Source organism: Mchenga conophoros, linkage group LG4 (assembly GCF_057382185.1).
Source record: "Mchenga conophoros isolate Kocher_MC1m ecotype Shallow Benthic linkage group LG4, M_conophoros_male_GT1.1, whole genome shotgun sequence".
NCBI classification, from domain to species: domain Eukaryota; kingdom Metazoa; phylum Chordata; class Actinopteri; order Cichliformes; family Cichlidae; genus Mchenga; species Mchenga conophoros.
In genome coordinates, this window is record NC_140529.1 from 5,955,924 (window position 1) to 5,977,153 (window position 21,230).

Here is a 21,230-nt window from a genome sequence, read left to right on the forward strand (position 1 = left end):
GGGGAGGTGTGAATACACTGGAACAGTCAAAAGTTGACAGCAGGATTACCAGGAGTACGTGGCTTGCTTTGTCGGTTGAGGGGGGGGTCTGGAAGTGATCTGTAGCACTGACAAGAAAACAGGACTGTATGTACGCGGGGGTTAAAGGGATTTAAGGGGGCAAAGGAGGGGGGTTGGGGAGGTCCAGGGAGGCGCAGTTGATGTAACCTCTGACCTTTCGGCACGCTCCACGGCCTCCCAGAAGCCACTTCAAAGTGCACCCTGCATGCGAGTCCCTCGTGCCACAGAAAAAAAGAAAAGAAAAGGGAGAACGAGCAAACGAGCAAGGAGGGCGAGTTTCAGCTGACATCGCTGTCACCGAGCTGCGTGTACACTCAAAGCTAATCACAAAACAAGCACGCTGTACGTTTCCGTGTGCACGTTACCATGCACTGATGCACACACTTCTACCTTGCACCAAATCTCAATACAATGTTTCATTGTTTCATGTTTACGCACAAATATTTCAAGACTTTGTCTCGACATTCCTGTTAAGTAAAAAGAATTTTTTGATCATTGTTCTATACACTTTCCCCCAAAACTCAGCAAGACAGAAACTGTTTGTTTTTAACTCACTAGTGCAGGCCAATGATTTGCACATTATACTGTACATACGCAGTCTGTATGTGTAATGAACAAAATCCTCTGACAGGCGGCAAAACCAGAATCCAGTGACAATGACCTAAAGATATCATTTATCCACAACAACTAGCTATACTTGGATCCTCTAAACCAGCAGAAAATGACTTGCATGCTCAAAAAGTTAAAAAGTCTTTAAAAAGAAAAAAATATTTTTAAATACATTAACTTCTGAGACCACAAGTGGAATCTTACGGTGTTTAAATAAATGAAGCTGACTTCAGAAGCCAAAAACTGCAGTTCCTTAAATGACCACTCGTGGCTGAGCGCTCACACAGTGCTGTGTTACAAATCTGACATTAGAGAAGAAATGCATGAAATAGTTTTTACAACCAGTTTTGTTCTTTTTCACTTTGCCCATTTCAATAAATACTTACAACACATCTGGGGTGTAGCACTATGAGTGACATCCTCACTAACAAGAGTCTATTTCTTCCTCCAAAACACTCTTTTTCTGGCCCTGGATCTCAAAGATTTGCACATAACACATACTGCACAAAAAAGCCTCTCATCCCAAAACCACAGACCACCCTCCTGCCCCCCCAGAAGAGCATTAACTGTCAAACAACAAACTCCCATAACACCGTCATTCTCCTCTCCATTTCCCTTAGCGTGTGTGGTCTGATTACTCAGGCCTCTGCGGTTTAGCTCTGACCCAGGGAGTATTCAACACAGGCAGGGCTGCATGGGCTGATGGAAGGTTGGGGGGCACTTTGATGAGGGTGATGTGCCAGGATGAGGAAACGCGATATCATCTGTGAGCTGTCAACTTCCAGCGAGAAAGCAGACCCAGAGTGCCGTTATCATGCCAGCCCCATCGTGCCACACTTGATCCCCCAATTCTTCCCATAGCCCCATGGCTATTTCTGACCTATGTAAAAACCACCTGACAGTTGACGGGAATCTGTCATCAACCTTGTTGACTGATTGTGTGTGTACACACACTCAAACATATACATCAACATACAAGTGCTGTGTGCAAAATATTAAGCCAGCACACATAGTGGAATTCCCTCCTGACTCTAGCTTCCAACAACAGTAGCGCACACTTCCAAGAGACTGGGGAAGAATTGCTCATTTACTTTGGCTGTGTCAGCCGACAGCAGCCACCTTGGCCAGACCGCCTCCTACTGGGTCTCTGCCGGCCTAGAAAGAAGTAACAAAGCAGGAATAGCCACAAAGACAGAGGGAAACTAGGAGGAAGCGAAGAAAAGGGGCTGGACAGCCAGTGCTGGAGAGTAGATTTACTCAAGTACTGTTGCCTCAATCTAGTGTGCACACTCTCACACTTCTGGCTCTTGCACTAAATTTTAGAAGTAAATATTTATATGTCAGATAAGAAAGTTGTGGATTAAAGTGCCCATATATATATATATATAGTTACAATTCTGTTGTAATAGATCGATGCATGAACCGTGAGGTCAGCCAGTACTCATTTCAAACTTTTTGATGATTGCTAGACAAGAACTTTTTTGGACACAAGTTTTGTCCTTTTTTTTTTAAACAAAGTTGTAGTTATTATTTGATTTTGCCTGTTTCACCACATAAGTATGCAAGTGAAGAGAGAAAGAGAAGCCCTGCTTACCACCTACTAACTTTTGTCCCTGTTTGTCTGCACAATTTGAAAAAGCACCGCTTCTCTAGCCAGAGAGTAAAAACACATGATGCAGATCCTCGCTGTAGGCCGGCTTATAAAAGAGCTGAGCAAGAGAGACGACAGGCTGAGAGTTAGTCTCGAAAATACAGGATCAAAATCATCATGAAAGGCAATGATCCTAATGCTATCGCACTGAGGAAGCGAGCCCAGCCGACTCCATAAACACGCTAAGAGTTTGTAAGCAGCGCTCAAGGTGAGAGTGCGTTCGAGAAGGAGCAGAGCAGGAGAAAAGATTTTAGTCACTTAGTCCTTCATTTCCTGTGAAGGCACGCTAAAGAATTCAGCAATGTGCTGCAAATGTTTCGCAAACAACTGCCGGCCATATTGATGATCACAACTGGCAACATTCCCCCAGTTGGGTTGATTCGGGCTCGACACTCAACAGATTGAGCTGTGCGAGTCTCTGTGTGCTCACCATCGCACATGTTCTAACTGTCATAGCAGTCATCTGCTCAGAGCTCTCTGCATACACTGGCACACACATACACACACGCAGAGTGAAATATTGACACAAGCTGCTGGAAGCCTGGCTATTTTGTGCAGCAAAATGCAGGAAAGGCCTCGTCTTTCCATCGTTCAAATCTTGGCCTGCATGGTTCTGTTTTGGTTCATGTCTCGCTGCTTTTCGGGGGTGAGGGGGCCTGAATGCATACCACATGCTAAACGTGCGCACTCGTGACAATGCGGGGCAGTCTGGTTAGAGGCATAGCATGCTGTTACGCAGGAATTGAGCTCGTAGGGTCTAGGGCGCAATGAGGTTTAGAGGAAACGGGTCTTCAGCCCGACCTCCAGATTATCAGTTGCTCTATAAATGCAGACCCTGGAGAATATCCCAGCGACCTATAATGACAGACACCATGAATTCTGGAGTCAATGAGCCTAACAAATGTTAACAATGCAGCCCCTCTCACTGTCGCCCTCCCCCACCACCACCCTTTTCAGCTCCCAACCACTGGGACCATTGTAGCAATTAGTATAATGAATGTGGTTTTGCTGGTAGGTAATCACATACTGTATGGTGCAGGCCCCCCTCCCCACATACAGGCGCTCGGCTTTGAATGCTTTGGTTTCATTACAGTCCTACTCTTTAAAAAAAACAAAACTCACTCCCACTTGCTTTCCCTCTCTCTTTCTCTTCCTTGCAAAGCTCGCCTCCTAACTCCTACACCCATCCTTTCCGCTCCGTTCAAATCTAAACAAAAGACACATCTGGTCTGTCTCTTACCCCCCTTTTCTCCCCTCTAGCTTGCTTTCTCTTTAACTCCCTCCTTGTTTCTAGTCTTTTTCAACTGTTTCTATCAGCATAAGAGCAGCACTTTGTTGGTGGGAAGAGCTGGGTGAAGGAGCTTTGTTAGTGGGTCAACAACTCGACTAAAGTCTGTTGCTGGAGTTCAGCTCACTGTGAAAGACAGACACTGTGTCTCACAGCCTCATGCATACAAACTCCAAACCAACTGAGTATTAATCTGACGGTGTCTCTCAGAACTGATCCAGGAGTGGCTCCTAAACTTCCAGTCACACATAAACTCAAGTATTCTGTCACAAAAACAAAACCCTGTTAATGTGAACTGATTTTCACGTGAGTAATATTTAGCACGTTTGCTAGTAAAACTGTAGTAGTTAACACATTCTCCTAACATGTGAAAGATCTGGTTCAAGACTCGGAGGAGATACAAACCCTGGGGAGGGTTGCATTATGAAGGGCGTCTGTGGATCCCTCCACTGTGATGACCTCTGATGAATAAGGCAGCAGCTGAAGGAAGCATTACTGAACTGATTGAACCAGAGTGCGTGAGTTTCAGTACTCCTGCAGAGGCAGAACCACATCATATTCAGCAAATCATTAAAACTCTCTCCATTATTTTCAGCTTACTCAATGTGCAGCAAGTCTCAGCTACAATAGCAGTCTACTTCTGTTGGTTTCACAGTGGGCACTTGCTTGACGTTTCACAATATAGACGGGAAAAGAGCCCTAAAATGCAATCGTCATAGGTTTTTAAAATGTTTTCTGGAGAAGGGGCCAGCAAAGAAGATGAATTTAGATTTCCTCAGCCAGCTGTTTCTAACACCTGCTTTGATTTAACTGTGCACTTGATGTCTTTTGGAGTCATTTGAAACCAGCGAGATCAAGAGAAATCTCTTATTGTAATTCCTCAACCAACCAATCGGCACACATTAGCAATAGGTTTGCTTTGTATGGCTGAAATCGGCTTCTACCTACTTGAACTGTTAGTTTACCTATTTAGACAAATCATTCACCACACCGGCCTTCCTGGCATCTGAATAAGCACCACCCAACACAAAATCATGAAGTTTGTGAGTTTTGAGCACACAGGTGAGGAGCGGAACCTTAACACTGGCTACATCTGTTCAAACCATGTCACAAGCAAAAACAGGAACAAATTTAGAACAATCGATTATCTTCTCAAAAGATAACCTCCTTCGTCCGTTGTGCCTACTCACAGCCCTCAGGGAGTCTCCGGTCTCCATCAGGCCCACTGACACACACACGCAAATGGAGCCGCAACTGTGCTGAGTAGGCTATAAAAGCCTCTGACAAGTATGTGTGAGTGACTGTTGTTCCTCAGCAGATGTCTAATAATGCACATGATTTAATGCTTTTGACCATCAAATCCACCCCGGGTTCAGGCATCAGTACCTGCCCTTCCCAACGGGGTCACCACGGCTCACGATCTCACTGACTTTCGCCCTTTGAGCTGTCAAACGACACCGGCTTCACATCTGGAGCCAGGGCGCCGAGGGTGCTGTTGTCATACAGCAACACTCTTCTGTTGCCTTTTTGTGTTTTCTCCCACAGCCCCCTTTTACCCCCTCAACCTTATCTCTCTTTTTCTCACTTTCTTCCCAGCTTGTTTCTCTCCGTTCCTCCATCCGTCCTTTGGTTTTATATAGAAAAACATTCCTGGTGTTCTACTCGGCTCCAGTGAAACCTGGTGCTTATTTTCAGTGCCCTAAATTGATAGCAAATGTGAGGACAGATCCCTCCTCTCCTTCAACCCCCTCCCAACCTCCTCCCTTTCTGGCATTAACAGTGAGGATACGTGGAACATTTTCATGACCATACTGAACCCTGGGGTTTTATGTTTTTGAAGGTGTTCTCCTTTTTATTTAACTGCATGTGTTTTTGTTGAATTTCTGGGGAGAGAGCGTCTGCAGCCTGAGAGTCTCCTTGAGAGCAATACTGAGTCATAGACTTTTTGTTTTTCAATAAGCCCCCCACCGCACCGTGGAAACCAAACCTGGTTAGCCTCAGCTGTCTTTACCCATAATTCAACAATCGCTGCGTGTTTGTTTTCTCGTTGTGCCTCTCTCGCTCTCTTCCCCTTCACTCTCTTTCTCTGACTCTGTAAGTGAAACCCTAACTGCTCCCCTCATTTTGATCCAGCCAACTGAGTTCTGCTGGACCAAAATGCCCTCTATTGTTATGGATGTGTGCCGAGGAGAGAAACTGAGCCTCACGGATCGTCCCTCGGTGGGTGAAGCTCATAATGGTTTTGATTAGAAAATGGGGGAAGAAAACCCGAGTCAGCTCCTTGTGAAGTCTGTTTTTGTTCAAAATTCAAACTCTGGACTTTGTGTGCAAAGGCAAAGGTGCAGCCTTGTAACTAAACTGACAAATATGACTCTTTTGCAAACCACAGGCAAATCAACAACCTAAGTAACGATGAGCTATCATTTCATTTCACTAATTTATGTCCCACTGCTGATGGTGCAACTTGTTATCCATTTGCAACTATCAATGTGTACGACAAAATGAAGAGGGGACCGTGAAAGCCAGCTGAACATGTTGTGTTCAAATCACGTGGGAGGGAAGGTAATGATGGGGAAGAGTCCGATGTTTATGACTCATGCGTGTTCACAATTTTCTCTTGGATGCTGTTCTAAATGAGTTTTCCTGCTTCAGTTTTGACAAGTGAAATTTTGAGTATTTTATTACTTAGCGCTAAGCTAATAGACGCAGTTTGCTAGCATAACCAGAAAACGTAACACTGGAACCTCCCAGCAAAATACATCTGGCTCTAAATCAAGCAAAGCAGCTCTCACAAGATTTCAAAATGTCATGTTCACATATGAATGCTTGACATTAATATTTTATATACAGTGATAGGCTAAAACTAAAAATCTCAGGGTAGCTGAAGGAGACTACAATCAGGAGATTCCTTGAGGCATCGATACTTACAGCGAATAAAGACGTATGTATAGTCAAATGATCCATTGCTAAAGTAGCCAATTTCAATGTTAGCTAGTCACACTTATTATACTTTCTGCCCCCTTGTGGCCAACCGTCGCTCACACAGAGCAAGAGGTTGGTGGTATAGCTAACTGGTGGTTGTTGTGCTCTGCATGGACGGAGAGCCAAGGCTGCCTGTTTGTATTGGCCAACTTTCAGCATTCCACATGTCTTTGTGATTTTCAGCTCCCTGACCTCAAGAGACCCTCCACGCTACTGTAAGTTATACTCACAGCAGGAGCACAGATGGATCAGGAAGGAACGCTGGAATCCAATTGGTCGTTAGCTGCTTTCTAAACACACTTGCCCTAAAAAACAATACTAGCCACATTGCAGCTGCCACAGCCACAGGTCTGAAATATGAGTTGACGATGCCTCTAAATGTTCAGATCAGTGACATCTCTCTTCTGCTGTAGTTTGAGGTATAAGAAATGTGTGAGCTGGAACAGCATAATCCAAGAAGTCATGATATTAGTCTAGAGAAGGAGAATGGCTAAAGGAGCAACTCACCACTGTTTCTTGATATCAACAAATAAGGCAAATGATTCAGTTCCATAGTTATGTTTTATTCTGCAACAAGTAAAAATGAGAACAGCTGAAAACAAGTTTAGATGAGAAGATGGAAGCAGCGTGTTGAAATTCCCCACTAATGTCTCAGGCAGTGGGCTGCTTTGAGCTTCCTGTATCTTTGTTAGTAGGGCTAGTCATGGGGCTCCCTGCGAAAATGAAATTAGGAGCTCTAACAAAGTTAGAGGTGCTAATTACAGACTCACGCTAACTGTTTGCCGAGGAAAAGGCAAAGGGAAACAAACTGATTCTATCTGAACTCCAACCGCGCCCATATTTGAGCGTAGCCAAGATATCACTTAATTTAATAGTGCCTAACCAGCTATGACAGCCTGTCCAATACCTGTGCACAGTTCATTCGGTAAACAAGCAGATTCTGTCACTTATGTTGACATAATAGTGTCAGTATCACCTTGTCCTGCTGCTCCACATTTGTTACCTTAAGTAACCTAGTAGGTCATTTAAGCAACACGACGAAGAAGAGCCTGCGTGCTTGATAAACAGTTTCAGGTCAAAGACCCAGAAAAGATGTAAGCTTGTTAAGAAAACCTCAAGAAATGAAGAGAGGGTGCATGCACAAGATTACCAAGTGGTGCTGCGGTGATTAGGGTGAGAGAAGGGAGGGAAGACTGCGTTCGTAGCCAAATTAAGGAACAAGTAGTGCCTTGGGGCTGATCTAAACAGGATTTACCTGTTGCTGTCCCGAGGTGACTCGCTTCACTCATTTACCCAACAGCGCTGCAGGGCCTATACTCCCAAAGACCTCATTAATTAAGGTGCAGACATGCAAAACATTCTGTGTGTGTGTGTCAGTCTATTTGAAAGTGCATAACCACAATCTCCACGCAAAAACTCTTTCCATTTTTACCTAATTATCTAACAGCATCACCCTAAATCAGCACTCCTATAAACACTGGGGCAATTTTTTAAACATCCACAAATGTATATGTTAAGAGTTCCCCTCTAACAGAGAGGTCTCTGTAACAGCAATTACCCCTAAAGTGCAGCCGTTTGCCTCATGAAACGTGCTTGCTGTTCAATCAGTCCAGTTTATCCAACTTCAGTCAGTAGAATAATGAATTACGATCTATGACAAACAAATCATGGTGTCATAAATCCTCAAAGCCAAACACAAGTGTGGCAGGTGCAGAGATGGAGGAGTGAAGGCAAAAAATTGAACATTTTTGCCCCAGAGTGAACCAGACTTTTTGAATTTATACCTGACAAACGCAGGCCTCAACAAAACGCGGAGCACAACCATCAGCGGGTCATGGCAGGTCGTCACTCTGCTGTTACCAACCCTATTATTCAAGTAAAACCAAAAACAATAACTGTCAACCGCAATCGACAAAAACTGGGAACAAGGCCTGGACTGGCTCCAGCTCCCAGTTTCTACCTCTGCAAATGGAGACCAAGCTGTCCACTGCTACCACACACCCCTCCTAAAACATATTCCTACATCAGGGCTTTGCTCTGGGGATATGTGTCAGGATGGTTTACACTCTACAAACAAACAGGCATCCCATTGCAACAGCGAGAAAATGGATGTGGGTTTGGACACGTTGGGAGGAGGTGGGATGGGGTGCAGAGACACAGGGATAGGGGAAGGAATGAGGAAAAGAGGAAGGGAGGCGGGGCATCGCGGAGCAAGAGAGTGAAAGTTGTCATAAAACGACAATAAGAGGCATCAGTGCCACCCAGGGACCACATCAAGGCTTCTGTAATGACAGGCTGTGCAGAACACATGTCTGCCTGAATGAGGGAGTGTGTGATTGTGAGTGTGTGTCTGTGTGCTCCCTTCTGTCAGTGCTACAAAATGGCTTTGTTAACTATTTGTTTCTCAGTATGAACAAATGCACAGCACATCACACATTCGAAAGGGACACAGTGAACACACGAAACCTTTAATTTAGCCTGAACTCTGGTCTTCAGTCACTCAGACAGTGCAGACAACTTAAAAATGGCCAAACGGTCAAATAGTGCAGACAGTAAGTGAACATGGCTTCAGAAGACCCACCCTCCTGCTGTTCAAACCTTTCATTTGTGATGGGCAGCCAATCAGTTAAGTGTTGGCCTTATGTGAAGGCAAGCTAAAACAGCTTGTTACAGCAGAGGATGAACTTGGGGGCTGCCCCAAGCACCAGTGTAAGATAAATACGGTTGGTTTTTAACCATGAAACATACAGTTGCTCTAGTAAAGTCAAAGGATACAAATATGGAACAGGACATATAGATAATAGGCCTTCATCAGTTTCAGTTATACAGTGAAACATTTATTTTTAGTACCAGCCATCTATTCTTGCTGCATATGGGTGTTTTCAGAGTTGCTTTCTTTTAGAGCACTGCTTTTCTAAAACACAGCATGAGGGGAAATCCCCGTCTCCTTAGCCAGCAAATGGCCCACTATGTTCACTAGCTAGTAGCTAACTTAGTCTGCTTTTGTTATAAAGCTAGCTAATTGCATGTCCTGTAGTTACAGGTGGAAATAGGAAAACAAAAGTCCAATACTGTTGGTGTGCTGGAGTGGATTATAGGTTATATACGTGTATACTCAAAAGCATGTAAGTGTTGCTAATATTTTAACAATCAGCCTTCAAACAAACAGCATCTATCTTTGAGGGTATGCATTTATGCTATATAAAAAGAAAAACAAACACGAGTTTATGCAGAAAAAAAGAATAATTGCAAGACATTCCAAGCAAAACCCATTCCCAAAATAAAATCGGCTAAACTTCACTGCTATGTGTGATAAACAGTGAGTGTCAGGCAAGGCTGTTTACCAGAACAGACCTGGACCAAGCAAGCCAGACAGGCAGCAGTGGAGTGATGGAGGGACCTGAGCCCAGAAGAGAAAATCCTGTTCTTTTTCACAAACACCTTGTAGAGAAAAAAAGCCTGACAACAAAAGAGGCTCTGTGCTTGGGGCTATTTCAGTTAAGAGCTCCAGCCAGGACAGATCCACTGAGAGCATGAGTGAGATGGAAAGAGGGAAAGAGAAAAGGGAGCTTTATTTGGTTAACAACTTCCACGAATCAGCATGGGGGAAGAATGTGTGTAATTTGGCTCTGTTTGTTTTAGGATTTTAAATATGTTGGGATTACTTCATCACACATCTGAAGACCAACAAGAAGGAGATGGGCGAGAAACTAGAAGGAGGGAGAACTACGGGTTTTGGTGAGCTCGATTTTGGGCAACATCAAATGCGTCGCAAAGGGACGGTGGCTTCGGCAAAGCACGGTGGAAAAAATATTAGCGCTGTAAATGTTACAGTGCTTCAATCAACATCAACCAACAGCTACTGCAAAGTATTAGGCTAGAGGATAATGATGCTGGGCAGAGGTTCCCAGCTTTTCGTTACTTTCTTTGGTAGAAGTAGAGTTCATTCCTTCATCAACACCATCATTACTGCTGCGACCGCAGAGCCCGGATCATTTTCACCTTGCGAGTCTATTCGTCTGTGAAGCCATGTGACACACGCTCACGCGACTTTACTTTTATCACAAAAGTACAGTCGTTATTCTTAAGGCTCAGATCGGCCCTTCTCTGTCACATGCTCTTTTTAACGTGTATTTTTATCTTGTGTAACAACATATAAGATATCATTTCTCAGCGTTATGATCCTTTATGCATCTTGATGTTCTCCGGTTATTATCGCGGTTCTCATTGCAAGGGTTTCCCTTCATGGACAGCAACAGTTCGAGTGGATGCTTTTGGTTTCAGCACATTATATAAAATATATAATATATTAAAGCACAGATAACTTTGCATGTTGCGCTGTGGTAGCCTGGTTAAAGGGACGAGCGCTGGCGCCCGTGGTGTGAATGGTATCTCGTTAAGGTCTGTTTTACAGCCAGGCCAAAAGGGAACCTGAACGCAGATGAAAAGAACAGAAACAACAGTAAAAGAACAGACGGGGAGGAAAAAAGAAAGCAAAGATCCGAGATGCTCTCAGGGCCAAAACCGCAGATAAAAATCTAACCACAGAATGAAGGCCAGATTGCTCTAATTCACTGTCATCTCAAGTATTTTTTTCCCCTGCGTGGAAGGAGAGCGAGGTAGAGCGAGTGACAGAAACCACCCTCTATCCTCCCTCCTTTCCTGCCCGTCCTCCCACACCCATTCCTCTCCTCCATTCAGATTTACTGCTCTTAAATTGTTTGCCCTCTGCTTTTAATGGCCATCTCTAGATCATCAGCTCTTAAAATAAACACTGAGGCTTGGATTACTTTCCCTATCGCCATTCCGCTGAAGCAGAGCGAATTCGCTGCGACGGTGCCTCTCCTCCTTTACGTTAATGCTCTCTGTGTATGTTTGGGTTGCTGGAGGAGCGCCTGACATTAAAGCTGAGCAGCAGAAGAATGGAAACTCAAGTGGGGCTCAGAAGCAGGGTGGTCTGTGTCTAATAATACACCAATCAAATGTTACCACACAAAGGGCAAATAACCAAGTAGATCAGCTCCATTGCTTCTGCTGCTGCTAGAGCAATACCAGAGACACTGACTAAAAAGGCTCATTGTAATGACCGGCACCTTCAAATCACATGCAAACTGCTTCCTAGCAGAGTATGTATTTTCAAGAGAGCATACGGTTTTCTACTTTTGTGGCGACAGATTGCACCCAGTCAAAGACCAGTGAGGGGGGACCCAGTTGGGGCCTGGTTTAGCTCACTCTGAGCCCCGCACACCCCATAAAAACACTCCAAGTGCCAGTTTCCAGCAGGGTCAAGCCAGTGCATGCGCTGTTTCTGTACATGTCTGTTTGCAAATGCGCTTGTTTCTCTCCATGTGTCCATACAAGGCCCACAGGCATCAGGTGTGAAGGGGGTTCAGGTGCTGGGCGCATCCAGAGAGGACACTCATATGTTCTGCTGCAGACAGCGTTTGTTGTCACTCAGCCTGCTTCTATAGTGCACATGGGCATTCGTGAAGGCGCACACACACACACACACACACACACACACACACACACACACACACACTCTCTCTCTCCATTGGAATAGATAGGCAAACAACACCTAAAAGCACACTTCACACACTCGACTCCTTTGCAGTTGAAGAGAGCCACTGGGGATAAAGGTTTGATCTTTTAACATTTAAATCAGTCGGCATCGAAAACACAAGAGCAGCCAATTCACACGCAGTGGGTGTATTACTGTAAAATACACAGGGGTGCAGCTCTAATGATGAGCGTGAGGAACGAGACCTACGGAAATCCTTGTTAAGAGATCGGTTTACATTCACAACACTGAGACTAGGTTCAGGTGTAAATGAGACAGGTTTGGTTCGTTTTAGGGGGAAAATGTAAAAATATGCTGAAAGCCAAACTCTGTCAGCTTAGAAGAAACTAGCAGAGAACCGCATGTCTTCCAAGCATCGATTGACTGGTTGAACTAAAGCCACGCTTTGAAAAATGACACCAATTTTCACTAAGTGACGTGTTGGTGAGTGTGCTGAAATAAAACAATATTTATATTATAATTCCTCTCCGTCTCCACGTAAACCAGAAACGACGACAGAAAATCACTCCTCTTGATAGGATGGACGTGGGGATTTATTAGCATGAAGACATACAGACAAATGTTTGTTTTCTCGACACAGCCCTGTTTTCTGATTCTGTAATAACCACTTGCATGATTTATGAATTCACTGATTAAAAGAACTTTGTTTTCATATGCTTTACATTAATAACTGGTATCAAAAGGATTTTTAATCATATTTGAACAAACCTCTCAAGAACCAGATAAGTTTATTTGGATTTTGTCCTATTATTTATTCATTTATTTAGAATTTTCCGTCTATTTGATAATGATCTTCAGAACGCCTAAAGAACTGAGAGAAGGACAGATTTGATTTTCTGGTTAATATTTTGGCACTAAGGGCAGCGGGGTCAGTGATATCCCAAACAATAAGAACATAAGGCCAAAGTCAGCAGCACACAGGGGTTAGAGCCGCTTTGTTTGCCTGCAGGCAAGTCTTTTATATCACAGGCTCCCCTGCTTTCATAATGAAATTATATCACAGCTGCCATCTCAAAAGGTACTTATAGCTTCTCAGAGGATAAAAAGCCCCCTGGACTGAACTAAGCCTAGCAAAATGTGTGAATAACATTAAGGGAAAAATCTGCTCTAAAATTACTGTGACATTTTTATATGTCTCACTTGGCCCATGTCCAGTGACAAGTGTTTAAAATAAAAATAGTAAATTATAACACCAAGAAAATCTAATATTCCTCCGTTTCCTCTTAGGAAAACAAATGAGTCATTTTGAATCTAAGACTCTGACTAACATTGCTGCTGCACGGGTTAGTGTCCCTGCTCAGCTGCATATATATATTTATATATGTGCTTATTAATTTACATGAGTGCTGGGGATGCCCTCTATAGAGTGAAAGTGATCTGAGTGGATTCCTCTGGCAGAGCACTGCGCTCTGGTTGCCCACACTGTAGGCTGAAGCGCCACAGAAACAGCCCAGCACTGCATGGCCACTCAACGTGCCAACCAGGCCAGTCGCTGACACTCCTTGGATATCACCCAGGAAAGGTACACTGAGAGGAAAAAAAGAAGCTTTGTGGCCATGGCAACTCTATTCATCTACCTTTCTGGACAGCTATCCAATGCAAAGGTGCCGTGAGGCCGTTTGGAGCGCGACAGTTACGCTGGCTTTGTTAGGTATCCGCGATGTAAAATGTATGAAGCTCAAATATGATACCGGACATGTGTTTTCTTGATAATAAAAATCCAAACAAACAATTGAATTTGAATTACTCCTTTCCCACTAATCTTCTCCATATTTTATTGCTCACCAGGGAGAGCGAGAAGAAATTGTGTTGTTTTCCTATCTTTTATGAAATTTATGCATCGAAGCTGCCAATAAGAATTCAAATGAGTCTGAAATTATAGACGAGAGAGTGCTGAGCGCTGACAGTTGACGAGTATAATGAGAATGTTGCCATCCAAAAGTGATGTCTGTGAAATGGAGCTGGCCGTCTATATGAAAAGCAAACAGACGGAGAAAGTGAGCGAACACGTCAGGTGATTTTTGTAATTCTTCTTTTTCCCCCTTTGAGCGGAGCCCCAGAGCGGGAAAAAGCTCTGCCCCGGAGAGAGTTTCCAGAGCTGAATGAAGAAGGATGTTGAATACAAGACTGAGTCACATGAAGGCAGGCTGCCGGGGAAAGTCATCCACACTATTTATACTGCTTTGGCCTTCCCATAGTTTTGCACATCTGCAAGCCACTTTGAAACCCCATCTATCTGAATGTGAGCGATGCCCACTCTGTCCTCGCTGGGGGCCTTGCTAATTCTTTCCACCTTTAAATACAACCTTAACTCAGCTTCCTTTACCTTCAGCTAGACAGAGAATTCTGGACTCGCATGAAAGACTTAAATGCAGTCATTATTAAAGTAGCTACAAGCAAGAGTGCTATAGTTATTATGAACGTCAAATCCTATTCTGAGAGCAGTAGAGTGCTTGGAAGTGATGTGAGAGAAGGGGGGAAGGAAACACAGCTTCCTTTATTCTCTCTAACGGCTTGTTCAAAGTGTAAATCCCTCTCTTCACTCCTTTGTCCCTCTTCTGAGCACTGCATTTGCTGTTCAGTTGCTGCGAGACGTGGCAAGCTTATTTATTTATCCGTTCCCCATTAATTAAAACATTTGTAGTGACAAACGCGGAAGTAGTCACATTAGCGCCTAGTTTACACCCACTTTCCCCCGACTCTGGACCGAGACAGAGGAAGACGCAGGCGCTAATGGAGAAGAGACGCACAGGTGCACTTGTACGCAACAGACATAAAAATAAATAAAAAGAAAATAACTTTAACATATGCTGCCAGGATTTCTGAACCCAGTGACAGCAACTTATTTAAATACAGACAGTTAATTAGACTGTAAGTCTGAAAAAAATGTAAGTATGGAAAAAAGCCAGAAAGACAAAAGTAAACATAATGCTACAATAAAAGGAGTAGCTTACAGTCAGTAGCTCGTCCATACTGTGCTCAGCACTGGGAACGGCACCCCCCTCCCAACTCGACCCCCATATATTCACTCTGTTATTTCAGGGAACAAAAGACGGGCTCTCGAGGCCATGGGTGGATCCACGAAAGGAAGAAAGGAGTCCTGCTCCTGGTCCTGGCTGAATAGGAGGCTTTCACACTTAGAGAGGCCTGTTTACTCTCCCTCAATAATGGCTCTAATTTTCTGATCATTATTGAGTAATTCCATCCACCCCCATACCCAGCGTTTAATGCTTTCGCTCACAGCAGCACGTTCTTGTCTCCATCCTCGGGCCCCGGGTCTGCATCCCGAAAGACGTACAACTGATTTCTTCAGTCAGCCCACAACCCTCACCTCCACTCTGCCTATGCAGATGTGTGCATACGCCAAAACACATTAAGAAGAAGAAAACAAGCAAACCAGGAAATATTCAGAATTGCTCATTTGCCAGTAACATTTTTCCTGACTGGTTCTCCGCTCTGATTGGAGAGGAGCTGTGCTTCATCCTCCATTTTGTTTTGGACCTGAATCCACAGAAGCACGCTGAGTAAGAAAAAAAGAGCTGTGGAAAATATTTTTCACAAAAATAAAAGAACACGTCTGGTAACACGATAGCCATTTTATTCAACGCGCCGACATCCCAGCAAAACAAGACCCGAACGTTCTCGACGTTCGTCTTTTCTGACAGCCCGCTGTGAGAAAGCATCCACGGGAGCGGCGGTGGCTGGGGCGTAAGGGGACGTGCAGAGGGGAAGAAGTGTTAAGCGAAAACAAGGATACAGGGGGAAAATGTTAAAATGAGAGAGAAAGAAAAGGATCAGAAGGAGAGAAGTTGGCAGGGACTGTGTGTCGGTTTGAAAAGCTGGCACCTCCTAAACAGAGCTGCAGCTTTGGGTGCCAAATGCTGCCAACCAGCCCCACTAGCCTGAATATGTGCCCTCCCTCTCTCTTTGTTTTCAGCATGGCATTTTCCATTATCTTTATTCTACGCTTTTCTTTTTACTTTATATCAGCGCTCAATATCATCCTAACAGCAACCACTGACATTTATTACCATTAAATGGGAGAATAAATGAAGCAGGGGTGAAAATATTTATTAATCTCCACATTATTAGCGTTCATTTGTGGTTATTTAAGGGGATTTTGTTTGCGTATAATTGCTCATTTTTTACTTTTAAATGAAAGATGTGCGCACGGAGGAGACGGCGGATTCGCCGCTGTGTTCCGCTCCGTTTTTTTTTCCGTGTGGAAAGAGCTATCCCAATTACAGGGCAAGTCTCCGTGCATGTGCTCTGCTCCGCTGGACCGAGGCAACAAGGCGCGAGGCGGACCGATCAGAATCTGGCTGCTGGGAAATGGCCCAGAAAAAGACGCTCGCTTCGCTCTTTTCCGTCCTTTCTACACATCACTTCTCCGCTCCTCCTGCTCTTTGCCCCTCGGCTCAGGCGTTAGCAGCCAGAGCTCCTGTGCGGGGATACCTATGTTTTTAGCGGATGGACAGACTTCAAGCCTGGCGCCTGCACAGAGAAAAGAGAAGATCGGTCATGCAAATGCAAAACAGTGGAACTGAAGAGACGAAAAATAATACACGGAGGAGAAACATGGGGGGAGACGTCTAATTTGTGTTTGCTCTGTAGAGGAAAGCAAAGAAGCTGTGAAGTAAAAATAAAGCTCAATAAGCTGAATAGCCTATTTATTTTTATTGCTTTTGTTTACTCTACTCATTAATCCATATTATTAAGTCATTTAATTTCTTGAGAATTAAATAAATTTCTGCTCGTTAAATCCAAAAAAGTGAGCTAAGCTGCTAAACAGACACCATGGCTTTTATTTATTAACCTTAATTACACCAATAATTAAAAACCACTGTACAGTGAAATTAGGAAATAAAGCTACTCTTTGTTGCACTTTCTGCTACAAGGAATTTTTCTATTCCCGAAGTTAAGACCCGACCTTCATTTCAAATTGCACATAATTCAATCATACACTCAGCCTTTTGTGTATCTTTTCCAGGATTATTCACTAAACTGGATAATTACAGTGAATATGAAGCAGGTTGGCCTGCTCCCAAGCCCATAGAGCAGCACGGCGGTCGGACCTATAGAACGGGGAGAGATGTGAGGGAGAACGGTTAAAGGAGGTCAGAGGATCGAGCATTAGCGCAACCGCCTCGGAAGCCCGATTGCACGGAGTAATCCTTCTACCAGCGATTCCTTACACTCCGCACACTCCCCTCTTCTTTTCACTTTTCCTCTCTGTGACACACGCACGCATTCAAAAAAAAAAGCTGGAAAAACGAGGGGTTCTGAAAATAGGCCCGGACGCCACAGCGCACATTAAAACGCGGCAGCGTCACTGACGCTGTGCTGTCATGTCAGAGGGGCTTGCAGATGCTCAAACTTTATTGGACGCATTATTTCAAATGACAACAAAGCGTAAGAAAGTTTCCGTTGAAAGCGTCGGAGCAGCAGTGTTTTTCACGCCACATGAATGCGGCTCCCTCGGCGCCGACACTCTCTGTTCCTCCGTCGGCCCGGGTTACGGAGCCGTGCCAGAACGCTGGAGCGCAATTCTGCGCTCCATCCAGAAATCTCTGTTCTGCGCAACACGCAGATCCAAGAAAGAGAAGACAGAGTATTTTTCCTGCTTTAACCATTACACCTCCTCCTTCTCTTCTGCTTCTGCAAACACTCAGCCAACGGCAAACATAACACGACTGCTACTTCTGCTTTAATATTCCAGCGTATTGCCTCTATGGACCGAGCTTGTGTGTAATAAAACAAATCCCACTCTTTCCTGTTTGCTTTTTTTCTTTATTATGTAACTGCATCTGATAATTTTACCTCCTTTTTGAAGCTCAGGATATTGGGCGAAGCAGATAAGATGTGTTTGATGGATTTAGCATGACGTGGAGGCGTTAAGTCTCTCAGTCTGGCTGTCTGTCTCTTTGTTTGTCTCTATTAAAAGAGATTCTCTTGGTCATTTGTAATGTCGCGACGACGCACAAAGACACACTGATGGGTAAATGAATGTCTCGGATTTGTGTTTGCGCCATAGCAGCATGGAGATACGGCGTTGTCTGGCACGCGTAGTTGGCTTTCGGACCTGCCCCGGGCACCTCTCTGGTCTGTCTGTCTCCAGCACAGAGACCAGATATGGAGGCTGCACTTGCAGAAACATCTTTTTATCATAACAGCACAAGTAATGAAAGCCGTATGAGGCTGATCGGGCTCCAAAAATGACTAATGCTGGAACTGTGCAGCCTCGTCAGACGGACAAATATGGAACACGTCGCTCGAAAAAACATGACCTGAGCCGGGCGTCTCTAGGTGGAGGACGGCCCGCAGCGCCCAACTGGCGAGCCAGACTTTCCTTTTCGACAGACACGTGATCAAAGATGAGATCAGACCCACCACCCCACCTCTTCCTCATCCCCGATTTCCCTTGCTTCCTCCACATCCCTGAGCCATTACTGCTGCCATCGAATGCAGCACAATCAGTGAAAAGAAAATTAACCACTTTTGGGATCCGACTCTCGTTACTGCCTGACAATTATGTCATGCTCTGCGCTTGTGTGCAGGCAGGTACTTGTCAAAAAGAAAATGATCAGGCTCGTTTTGTGATTAGCGGGACCTTGCTCTTGAAGCTGTGGTGCAGTAGTGCAGATCAGAGTCCATCAGCTTTGATCTGTCCCTGCCCCGCCTGCGAGGGCCGAAGTCTATAATTGGACAAAAGCAGACACATACTGTACTGTAGGGAAGCAGAAACAGAGGGGGGGTGGGGGTTAGTGAGCGTGCGTGTGACTGTGTATGTGTGTGTCAATCACGCCACATGAAAGCAGATCCACCCCCCCGCCTTACAGCTGGCGACAGTGACATCAGTGGGGACGAGAGAGCTGAAACACGACGGCGGGGACGAGCTGGGTGAGACGGCTGCGGTCCAATCATCGGGCCTAGCAACTGATAACTTCCGCAAGACACAGACACCCTGGGAAGGGGAGCTAAGAATAAAACTGTAACGCTGCCACCCCAAAGGTTAGAATGGAGCCACTGTCTGCCTGTCCTCTGGCTAACCCGCGCCAGCATGCTGGAACAACACAGCGACTTGCGCTTACAAAAGGTGGACGCTTTTTCATTTTAGTTACCGCACACATTCTCCCCATTCTTGACCAGTTGTTAGTGCAAGGTGGCTGCACGGAAAAAGCAGCGCTGCTTCTCTCACATGCAGTAGTAAACCAAATACAAGCCACTTGGCCTTAAAAAAAAGATTAGAAAGAAAAGAAATCCCATAAAGATTTATGGAAAAATACTCACATGTGTACAAATAAGATGAAATACTAATGAAATGCACAAAGGCCAGAAAGGAGACGGGCTAGTGCATCGCATCGATGGGGGCGAGCGGCTGCTGGATTCTGGCACAGAGTTGTCAGGGAAAAAAACTCTAAGGAGCACCAGGCTGCGCTGGGAGCTAATCTGAGCCGCGGTTTGCCATGCCACATTGTGGAACAGGAAGGGGCGCTCACGGAGGCCCCGCAAAACTCAAGCAGAGTTACACACTGGGCTGAAAGGAGCCTGGCATGGGGGATTCTGTCACAGAGGAACGCTGCACCTCCCTGCCAAGGAGAAGAATTAAGGCCCTGTAACTGTATGCCAGTCTGTCGTAAGAGAGCCCGAGATAATAGGAAATGGCTGAAGAAGAGGAGAGTGACTGTGTGTGTGTGTGTGTGTGTGTGTGTGTGTGTGTGTGTGTGTGTGTGTGTGTGTGTGTGTGTGAGATGATTTACACCTGCAAACACCTGACAGAAACAGACAGCTACATCAAGTGACGACAACAAATAAAATATATAAAATAGACCAAATTATATATGAATGTGGCTAAAACTGTAATCACAGCTAACAGTGGTAAAGCTGGGCTTCAATTATAAATACATTAGCCTAAATTATACTATAAATCATCCAGCACATTCAGGCATCTACAACAGGAGTGCTACTACTATTACTACTATATTCTAATAGAGACATTTTTAAACATTAGTGTGTTTAAAAGGACAATTTAAATTCACTTGTGTCAGGAAAATTAAGCTTCAGGCACATCAAATTCTCACTGCAGTAATTAAATAGAATTTAATTGAACAGAATATAATTTTCTTTGTTTTTAAATGTTTTTGTTTTTTGCAAAAGTAGTTACAACATATTTAATAATTTTATATCCAGATCAGCATTTGTTGCTATTTATTTTCCAAAGTGGATTTGCATTCCTAAAATTACCTGAGAAATGAAATTAGGTTGAAATAACTACAGCTGTGAAGTGCAACAAAATGAGACATGCAAATATTATATTTCACAGCGTTGATCGCTGCCCTCACACGAGTACACATGTGGCTTTGTATACATGTTACACCAAAATATTTTTACCGCCTCTATTTCAACTTCACCATCACAGCAGAAAACACGTGTGGATGTAAACGCGAAACGTCTCACTGCTGTAAACACAAACGTGTGTGTGACTGTGTGTGTGATCAGTTCGCTCAGAAGAACAACGCAAGGCGCAGCTTGGGTGTTTGATCGAGAGCTCCTGAGCGAGAGTCTGTCCACTTGAGTGTGTGTGTGTGTGTGTGTGTGTGTGTGTGTGTGTGTGTGTGTGTGTGTGTGTGTGTGTGGCGTTAGGCTGAGGCTGCAGACAGGCTGACTCTCTCTCTGCCTCCTAAACTACCTGGGACTGGGCCAGCTGTCACTGCGCTCTCCAGACCACCACACACACACACAAAAGAAACCCACAAAAACACCACACTGCTACTGATACACAACAACCCCACAACACACATGGATTACAGACACATGACAAACTGCCTGTCGTGCGCGCACACGTGTGCACATGCGTGCACACACAGATAAACAGGTTTGCAGATGCTTTTGTTTACAGATGGCACTGAAAAACATGCACATTTGGATTTAGACAAATTTGTGCACAAATACTTGAACAAATGTACCAATGCAAACATATCTCTAGGTAAACACAGGTTTTAAGCCTGACTGTCAGATTCTCTGAATCTCTTTAAACCAGATAGAAACATTGAGAGGAA

At 44.4% G+C, this 21,230-nt stretch overlaps 1 protein-coding gene across 16 annotated transcripts in view; it reads right to left on the reverse strand.

The window, feature by feature from the left end:
• Positions 1-21,230, reverse strand: part of nfixb (nuclear factor I/Xb) — a 136,152-nt gene that overhangs the window by 72,693 nt on the left and 42,229 nt on the right. The gene's annotated exons all lie outside the window — the stretch shown is intronic.